The 10270-nt window shown below is 45.8% G+C and overlaps 1 protein-coding gene across 2 annotated transcripts in view; it reads right to left on the bottom strand.

The window, feature by feature from the left end:
* Positions 1 to 9789, bottom strand: part of LOC138192629 (rho-related GTP-binding protein RhoA-D-like) — a 17827-nt gene extending 8038 nt beyond the window's left edge. The window contains exon 1 of one of the 2 annotated variants that reach the window (XM_069140153.1): positions 9690 to 9789. The gene's annotated coding sequence lies outside the window, so the exon portion shown is untranslated. Of the gene's footprint in view, positions 1 to 8455; positions 8555 to 9689 lie in introns of those variants that run through there. The other variant, XM_069140154.1, reaches the window with a different exon arrangement.
* Between the last annotated feature and the right edge of the window lie 481 nt (positions 9790 to 10270).

Below are 10270 nucleotides of genomic sequence, written 5' to 3'. Positions count from 1 at the left end.
ACCCCCCCCCCCCCCCCCCCCCCCACCGCAGCCAAACGAAACCGGCTGCCGCGGGGCTCGCGGAGCGAACGAGAGACGTTCCCGCGCTTCCCCCGTCGGAGCGTCAAGAAACCGGAGCGGCCCGTTTTAAAAACCTCCGGACTCATCGTTACGAATCAACAAAACTTTATCGGTCGTTCACCTCCACTCGCTGCGATAACGGCTTCCATTTTCACCGCGCCAATAAAGAGGACAATTGTTCAGTTTGCTTCTTTTTCTTTTTTTTTTTTTCCCCCCTCTCTCTTTCTCCCACACATTAAATCAGGCCAGCGAGTTGTCGGTTTGTCTCCGGGGAGAGCCACCTGTTCTCTGTGATAGCGGCCCGCTGCCGCTCCGTACGTCACGCCGTCACCGCCGGAGGGAAGATGCGCACAAAACACGCGTGCAGAAATACACACGCGTGTGTGTGTGTGTGTTTGACTCGCGGCCACGGCGAGCTTTCAGCAAATGGGGCCAGCCCTGCAGGTGTTGTGCTCCGGTGAAATAATGCAGCTTATTGACGACGACGGCGGCGGCGGCTCTCGCAGCGGGGAGCTCTTTGGGGGATAAGGGACCCTTTTACTTTGCCTCGATGCGTCTGCGTGGGGACGCCGTGCCGGGGGACGAGGACAGGAACAGAGACTCTTTAAGGTCTTCTTCCCCTAAATAAGAAGAGTTAATCATTGGGTGTGCATCTCGTAGATTCCCCCCCCCACCCCCAGGCCGCCGCTGTCGTCTTCGGCCTCCCTCGCTCCTCTCTCTGCTCCCCCGGAAGTAACTTCCCGGTACGACCGCGGCACCCGAGCGAGGACGCGAAGGAGGAAGGACCGCCGGGCTTCACCGGTCCTGCGGTTTCCCCTTCGTTCTTCCTCTTTTTTGAGTTTCTGCCCTCGGGTCAGTTCAAATAAGCTTCATTGCACAAAGGTGGGGGGGGGGGGGGGGGGGGGGGGGCATCTCTTCCTATTGGTGAATTTGGAGGGCGCGTGGTTTCTGCTTGAGCTTTTTGTGTTTGTTAAAGCACAGGCGCGTTGTGCGAGGACTCGCGCAGAGACGCCACTCGCGCTGCGAAGTTTGTGTTATTTTGTGTGCATTTGATAGATATTACAAGTTGACCCGACCCGCAACAAACTTTTCCACAGAATTGCCTTCCAGTGAATACGGCTGCATCTCGAGATACTTCAATTTTAGTGGTTATATTAAAATACAGTATTATTAACCTCATAAAAAGTGAACGAAACGCTCCTACGGATATAATCTATCGGTCCTCGCGGCTATTTACTTTTTTTATTATGACACTCTACGTTGTGTTATATTGAACGATTAATAATTGAGCGCGCCCTGGATTTTACGCCGCGGTTAGTAGTCGTCCGCCGACGCAGGGGAAACATAAATTAACGGGGGGGGAAAAAAAAAAAAAAAAAAAAAAAAAAAAAAAAAGTTGAAATACGCTCGATGAATAATTAAAATCGCACACACGAACCACCACTGAAGCAGCAAAAACGGGAGTCGTGGACCAAGCAGCCGCAGGACGGGACACCAAACGTTGCGTTCAAAGACGGCAGTCCGAGCGGTGAGCCGACAGCACCTGCACGCCCGCCTCAAAAGAGACGGGGGTCACGTCTGACGATGACAGCAGTTCAAACCCGCAGTGGTGGGTGAACAACGTCGGCCGGCCTTATCGATCAGGATATCGGTAATCGGGGGTGGGGGGGGGGGGGGGGGGTGTGTGTGTGGTAAACGTGACATGAAACGCCTCGGGGAGCGTCGCGAGGGGCAGAAACGTACAAAACGTCGCCTCTTCTCAAACCTATCAACCGGCCTTTAATCATATGGGTCAGCACGCTGAAGGCATTTACACCAGCCCCCCCCCCCCCCCCCCCCCCCCCCCGCACTTAAGGTGACCCGTCTGATTATTAATACGTACGGGCCGCACGTAAATGAATTCGCGCCGACCCGTTGAGGGAACAAAGCGTTCCCAATCATTTCGTGCTTCGTCCCGAGCGGGCCGGCTGCTGTGAAGCGTCCCGCTGCGCTCTGCCGAAACGGCGGGACGGCCGCAGCGTTGCGAGTGGGTGAGGCGACTGGAGAGCTGCCGTTTAGTTTCGTTAGTGGAATAAGACGGTTGTTTCAATGAATAATGTGTGCTGCGGAGCTCGACGCCACCACAGCTGCTTTGGGTTCAAAAAAACAACAACAAAAAAACAAACAAACAAACAAAAACACCTCTCTTCATCTGCAGTAAAACTCTGCAGATGAACCGCACCTTTAAATTGCTGCCGATTTCATTCAGCTGCATTTGGAGCGTGCCGTATCGTATTGTTCACCGAGATGTGATGCCCTGTAGTACGAAACGCTAGACAACACGTCGGATGTACTTGTTTATCAGTCGTAACCGCACAATTCTCATCACCTGCCTTAAGTTGCGTTGGAAAAAAAAAAAAAAAATCAAACCTAAAAGACTTTGGATGTTAAATAAGAACAACGCGCTGCTTTCAAGGGGTCCGGAGGTTTGCAGGTAAAGATATTCCCGGTGTTAGATGTCCCGGTGCGAACGCGGGGAGGGGGGGGGGGGGGGGGACATGCAGGGACGACTGCAGCGGTCAGAAAGTTCTGTAAAATAAATACATAAATAAATAAATAAACAAAGAGGAGGTGCGGTGCAAACCGTGCAGGTAAAGCTGGCATACAAGCCTTCCACCGCTAAGCACACTCAACACCGAGCAAACGGCCTATCTCTTTGTATATATATGTGTGCGTGTGGCTCAAATAGCTCCGAGCGAATTTCAAATAGTAGTTTTACTTGAAATGCCCATCCCTAAATTCCAAACACGTGTGAAGAAGACAACCGTTTCCTTTAAGTCGCCAACTTTGGTTTGAAGTAGAAAGAGGAAAAAGGGAGAAACAACATCTCCCACCTTCACTTCAGAAACTGCCCGAAGTTTTACAACAAGGACAGAAAAGGTTAAATGCAGAATTATGGAATTATAAGAAGATGGAGAGGATTTTAGCAGCTCAGCAGACCCACGTGTGACCGCATGCTTATATAATAATAATAATAAAAAAAAAAAACTCTCCCCGGTTATTATCTAGGCTCCGCCTGGACGTCCACGTCAACCGTGAACGAACCGCACACTTCCCCGGCGCTGCATGAACAAACAGCTATTGCAGTATGAACTGCGTGTTTGCTCTTCAGATATTGACACTCTGATCGGTCGGAGGAACGCAGCACATTCCACGTGATGACGAGTCACCGGGCGCACAACACCGTCTGACTGCGTATGAATTTGGGAGGACGTGAGCCGTGAGGAATCTCTCACCTAAGCTCAACACCCCTCACCCCTTCTTCTTCTAAACACACATCTTCATCTCTCTTTCTCCTGGCTGAAATATTCAGGCAGAAATATAACTTGGAAATGCTTGTGTAATGTTTGGCATCATTTAAAAAAAAAAAAATAAAAAACGAATGTTAAACAATTAGCTATCAAAATAGCTGCGGAATTCCCCCCCCCCATCAGATTAAATGATGAAAATAATTGTTAGTTGCAGATCTACAAATCATCACCAGAGTGCTCTGATTTACTATCAAGCTCATAATGGGCAGTTTTTTAAAAGTGATAAAAATCAGTGCAGAAAGACTTTTATTATCTTTTTAATTTTTGTTTTTATAGCACATCTCTTAGTGTAACCTGGGTGCCGGCATTACCTACAATCCAACTTCACCATTGACAGTTCGATTGGCGATTTGGGTGTGTAATGCTAATGGGGGGGGGGGGTCAATAGAAACTTGAGATATCGCACAGCTCTCTCTGGAGCCACAGAAAACTGCCTCCAGCATTTTTCACATACTGTGTGTAGTAGAACTCCCAAAGAACTGGAAGCAGAACTTAAAAGTGTAAAATGTTTGGAATTGGCCTTTAAGAGAGACCATGTAGGGGAAACGCAGGCTGCACTTAACGCAGACCAATTCAATTGACCAACGTTCTCAGACTGCTTTATTGATATTAAATGTAGACCTATTTAATTTGCACTGTGGAGCTGTACAATGTAAAAAAAAAAAATAAAAATAAAAAAAAACCCCATCAAATATACAATTAAAATATATATATAGATACAGGATCAAACTGGGGGCACAAAAATCTGATTGGGATGTAGCTGGAAAATAGATAGATTAGACTTTATTAATCCCACAGTGGGGAAATTTAGTTGGTCACAGCAGCATTTACACACTATGAACAAATTTACCAATACGTATGAAATAAACGAATAAGATGGATACAAAAATTATTATTTTAGAAAAAAAAATAAGAGCACTAAAAGAATAAATACACACACAGGGACTATATACACAAAAACAAATAAAATAAAGATAAAGATAAATAAATACAGCTTGGACGACGGATGGAAAGTGACAGGTGCTGTGGAATGAAATGACCAGTGCAACATTCATTTATTGTGGTGTTGAAAATACTTTTGATATTTTGTTGTTCTTACAAAACAGCAACTTTTCACCCGGGGTTTGATTAAAGAAATTGTCGCAGGGAAGTTAAAGCCAGCTCAACTTTTCAAGGTTAAATCCGACTCGAGACCAGAAGCGGCTGCTCAGGATCCAGGCCAGAGAGGCGGCCGTAGCCAGAGAACCTAGCTGGATCCCAAAATAGGACAGAGCCATTGAGACTCCCACAGCCCAATTTATCACAGCGCGCACAGCTCGGCTCAGAGCAGAGGACGGAAAGAGAGAGAGAGAGAGAAATATCACAAGGAATTATCCACAGACGGACGGGGACGTCAAAAGGAGAGAGCGCGGCGGCGTGTTGGTCAAAACTAGAGCGCCGCGGCACCGGCAGCAGATACGGGGGGGGGAAAACTTCATAATATTAAAACATGTAATGAGGCGGGGCCTTTGATTAATATTCACGGGTACGAAATAAATAAACGGATGAATTAGTCACGGGCTGACTTGGGAACACGGCTAAATCAGGACTTGGTTGGGAAATGAGGAATGCATTTCCGCTTTCGAACGCCTCGCGCTCCAGGCTGCCGTGACCAAGATTATAAAGTGTGCGTGTGCAGGGACGCGCGCCGCCATCGGCTGGACGCGATCTTTCCCTGCTCCGTTTGCTCCTTCAGCTGCTTCTCTTCTACCCATCCGCCTCCAGGCTCTCTCGCTTGCCTTCATCTCATCCTATCCCATCCCTTCCCCCTCGCCCCCCCCCCCCCCCCCCGCCTCCCTCCGCTCCCTCCGTGTTGCAGTGTGATGTCACCATCAGGGAGCTAATGTTGCGTATCCTTAGGGTGCTGCTGCATGCCTTCTTCCTGATTCACATACGCAGCACAAACGAAAGCTGCAAAATGAAAAGCCCCACGCGCACGCACGCACGCACGCCTCGACCGCCTCCGACACCAGCACGACTTCTCTCTTCTTTTCCAGTCCGTCTGCGAAGCTGCGTGAAACCTTAAGGGTGTCAAATCGGAATCTTTAAGAAAAACAACAACAACAACAACAACAAAAAAAGAGGCTCATCAAATCATCAACACTTGGAAGTAAGTGAGGGCGAAAACAACGTGAAGTCAAAGGTGTTTAATGACCTTTTTGCTGGCCAAAAAGACGGGAGACGATAACGGTTTTTCGGCATCTACGATCCCAAAACCCGATGAATAGCATATATGAAATGTTAATGACGCGACACATCCCATTAACAGCTGCGGCCTAGTTACAGCAGCTGGGAAGATACGCTTGCGGCGTAAACTTGCTGTAAACCTCTCGGCTGTTAAAGCCTCGTCGACAAAAAAAATAAAAATAAAAAAAAAATCTGTCGTTAAAAATATCCCTCGAGAAGTCAGTAGGTCAGTAGATAGGCAAAGGATTGCAATACTTAAGTAAATCGATTTTTTTTTTTTCTCCACCTCTATCCCCATATACTCAAGTTCCTTGTTCACAACTGTAAAAAAAAAAAAAAAAAAGTGAAATAAATATTTAGGTAGTTTTTCAAATAGATCATATTTTCATGATTGATGAACCAGTGGATTATTTTCTAGATTCATCTGTTAATTTTGTGTAAATAAAATGACAAAAAATAACTTCTTTAAATTCCTTTGCCCGAAAACCCCAAATATTCAGTTACAATTAGAAAGAAAAGCAGCAGAAATTAAAAAGACGTTGGAAATAGTCTCTTTTTTTTTTTTTTTTACTGCTTTGGTTTGAAATGACTTCGACGATTAAGACATCGGCGGCAGAGAACAAATCAACCAGGGAGCACCACAACTTTTCCTTGTAGCCACGACAGAATTAAGGGGGACTGTTGTGAATTTTTAAAAAAAAAAAAAAAAAATAAAAAAAATTTATCCTTTTAAGGCTTTCTGAAACTGCAAGCCTCAAGATCCAAACAGGAAACTCTCAGGGAGATTATCATTTGTTTTTGTTTTTTTTCTACCAAGAGGATTTTGTCTGCCTGCTGCCTGTGCGTGATCCACCGCCTGCAGGCACAATTTTCCACGCGGACATGTTTGTCAGCCGCAGACAAATGATGGGAAAACAGAAACGGCCAAACGTTTTCCTGAGCTCGCTGCGCAAAACAACCCGACACGACGAGCCATTTGTTTGCGGTCAAATCCGTTTTCAGAAGGACGCCGGCTCCCTTGGAAATCACTGCTGGTGGAAAGTTGTCCACACGAATCTGAGACTGGGGGGGGGGGGGGGGGGGGGTGTACTGTGGAGCATCGTGTCTGAACACCTCGGCCTTGATAAACACCTAGAACCCAACGATGGGATGACGAAGATTGCGAGTGGGGGGGTGGGGTGGCCAAAAAAACAAAACAACAACAACAACAACCGCCATCTGAACAATCCCTCCGCTGTCCACGCGCTACTTCCCGAATCAGTCGGCGAAAAGAAAAACCCCACAGTGGGTCGGTCGTAACTCAAAGAGGGACAAAATGAGGTGCGACAACCGGCGCGAAATGGCCTTCGGCTACGCGGGCGGACGTGCAGCTTTCCGTCCATAATGGTCTTTCGTGACGGCTTTCACACTGACCTACTAAACTATTCATCCGTCTGCGTGGCCTCGATACAGCGGGAGGAATGAAAGTTCACGTGCTGGAGATCGGAGACGCGCATAATTAAGTCAATTCCAATCAAAGGCGCGTGCGTCATGGCGGGTTTTGAAAATTTGGAATATTTCGGTCATTTGTTACCACGATATCTTTAAAGCACATCGTTGTTCAGCTGGTCAGTCACCTGAACCCCGAGGGTTTCCTCTCGTCGTCAGGTTAGTTGAGTCAGGAGCGGCTGCCTAAACAATGCTAAGCACTGCATATGTTGATCTGTGTGTGTGTGTGTGTGTGTGTGTGTGTGTGTGTGTGTGTGTGTGTGAAATTAGGCCCGTTCCATTACACTAAAGCTAAAGGAGTCATAAATGTGTATTTATTTTTGTTAGCCCCCCTGCAGAACACAGCAGGACGCCACCATGTTTTACGATTGTAAATGTATTACACAACTAGCTGAGGCAAATGGTATCGATCTGAAACAATCAGTGGATTAAACAATCAATCAAACTTAAGTTAATAAGCAAACTGTATCCGTCGTCAGCTTTTGTCTTCGTGCTCCATGCGTTTGCTTGGAACATTTAAATTTAAAGCGCTCGTCGTTTCCGTTTTGTATTTCTTGTAAAGTAGCACGGAGTAAACAACGCTACCGTACAAACACCCTTTTGCACTCCTGGAACTCAAACTACTTTCTGATGCTCCCAATATGTAGATGTAAATAATTTCATTAACGTCTTAATCATGCGACAACTAATTGAGTGCTTGAAGTAACAGCAACTACTCAACCAGATAAATCCTTAGTCAGGGGTGGCCCCGGCAGCCTTAAAGCAAAAAAAACACCCATCGTTGACGGGGCTCTGGCGACGTACGACAGGCCCTTTTTTTTCACTATTTTTCTAACAATTCATAGACAAAACGATGCATCAACAAAGTAATAGTCAGATGAATCAACACTGAAAATAACACAAATCCTCAGGTGAAACCCGACTGTGCCTAATTTGAGGTAGGTCATCATATTTGAACTGCTTAAGTTCTGTCTGCATTCTTTTAGTTTTCATTAAATACTAAAAGAGGAATTTTGTAATAAATGCATTTAACTTAAGCTTTCTTGTTGATGCACTGCACGCTTAAAAAAAAAAACACAGCAACCTCGGAAAACATCGAATGTCAATGTTTCACTTTTATCATTTCTCCAGTGTGTGTGTGTGTGTGTGTGTGTGAGAGGAGGGGGGGGGGGGGGAGGGGCTCCTTCCTTTCTGCATATCAATATATCCGCCCCATCATTTACAGACTGGCTACATGTAAATAATAACAGTAATTCTAATACTTTTACAACCCTAATGAAGCGGCTCTGAATTACATCACTTGCGGGGGAAACCACACCGTCAAGACTCACGTCTTTTGTGTGAAGTAGCTTGGATTGGGGGTGGGGTGGGGGTTTCCACCGTATCTCCCTCTGCTGCACCGGCACCGCTTTAGTGGGTTGCGTGTAGGACGGAGTAGCACTTCTGACCACTACCTGCTGGGTCAGCAGTCAGCTGGTTCAGATACAATGACATCATACTTTCACAACCATATTTTTGTTGTTGCTTGCAAACACACAAGCCAGGAGCATGTAGGGGTAATGTGTTTTATGCCTTATTATCCTGCACACGTGTCCTCTCTGCAACCTCCCGTGTGCGTGTGACAAACCAGAAACGCAGATGGGGAGTAGTCCAGTTGGAGGACAGCCGAGTTTTGCAGGTTTGACGCCGAGTGCCAGTGGTGCACTTTTGTTATGGAGAACATGCCCGGCCGAGGGAACAACTCGCGGTGACATATGAAGGTCTGCGCTACTGTAGCCGAGCACAGCACAACAAGGGTGTGGTGACTCGGAGAGAGGAATTTCCTCGGGACAGACAAAACGTTTCAACTGTTATTTAGTTTCACAAGCGAAGAGGACCGACTTTTCTTCGACCGAATGAAAACCGTCTCTCTCTCTCGCTCTCATTTCTACTCGGTAGCCTGAACGATTTAAAAAATTTTTTTTTGTTGTTTTAGATATTTGTTGTTTTCCTGGAATTCCCGTCTAAAGGAGAAACACCCAAAACGATCAATTGTCGCTTGCTGGTCGAACAGGTTCCCCCCCCCCCCCCCCAAAAAAAAGGAAAGAGCAGATAAAAGTTTTATTTTTTTTTATTTTTTTACAACGTCTAAAGATCGGCTATTCGTGCGCGCGCGCGCGCGCCTCCAAAACTGAAGTCCAGATAATTAAATTACGCAATCAAGTATATTACGGGGGTAGATACAGGGCAGGGTTTGTGTGGCAGGAATCCCGTTATCTTCACCAGGACGTGGCTGGACAGAACAAAACAGGTGTGCCCCCGGTTTATGGCACCTTTCCTTTACATTTTTGTACCAAAAAAAAACACAAAAAAACCCCGAAACACTGCTGGAAAACTTCCTAACAAGTAACAGGTTTCAACACCGCCGAGGTGATGCAGCTGGTATCTCGGCTTATTAACCACTCGGAGCGGTACGTGCTGCTTCAAACCTAACTACCTCAAACTCCAGAAAACTCTCCGCGGTTCAGTTTGATAAAAGTAAGAAATAAATTTTTAAAAAAAATGCGCAACATTTTATTTCCTTACCTCTCGCAGAAGACTGGGCTTTTCAAATACCGAGGAGCGCCGTGTTTCCCTCCGGCTCGTCGCCTTCCCTTGAAGTAGCTGTAATCAGAGTGGATGTAGTCGAGAGGCAGTCAAACTGATTCTCACAAGACCCTCCCATTGTGCTGCTTCAGGGTACCCTCGGAAAAGCAAAACTCACCATTGCCTAATATATTTTGGTATGAAGTTCGGTGGTAATGGAATTGAAACTCCTAAAATGTCCGATACCAGTTTACTCGAATCGTTTTGTGTCTGAAATATTAAAATTGGACGTTGTAATTTCTACACCATCTTGTTACATCTGACCAACAGTCCGATAATCTAAGATATTCAGTTTAGTATCATTTATGACAAATAAATATAACAAACCTTCTTTTGAAAGACTGGAACAACAACAACAACAACAACAACAACAACAACAACAACAAAAAAGGGTATCAGAATAGTTGTAGATTCATTCTTAGTCATTCAATTAATAGTTACATGTCTCATTGTAACTATGACAAAACTATCTTTCTTTACATGGTCAGGTTTTATTGAAGAAAAGAAGTACTGGAAAAATG

This window comes from Embiotoca jacksoni, unplaced genomic scaffold (assembly GCF_022577435.1).
Source record: "Embiotoca jacksoni isolate LCO1_2020_lvr unplaced genomic scaffold, fEmbJac1.0.p SCAF_9, whole genome shotgun sequence".
NCBI classification, from domain to species: Eukaryota; Metazoa; Chordata; class Actinopteri; family Embiotocidae; genus Embiotoca; species Embiotoca jacksoni.
This window is presented reverse-complemented; position numbering and strand designations above follow the sequence as displayed.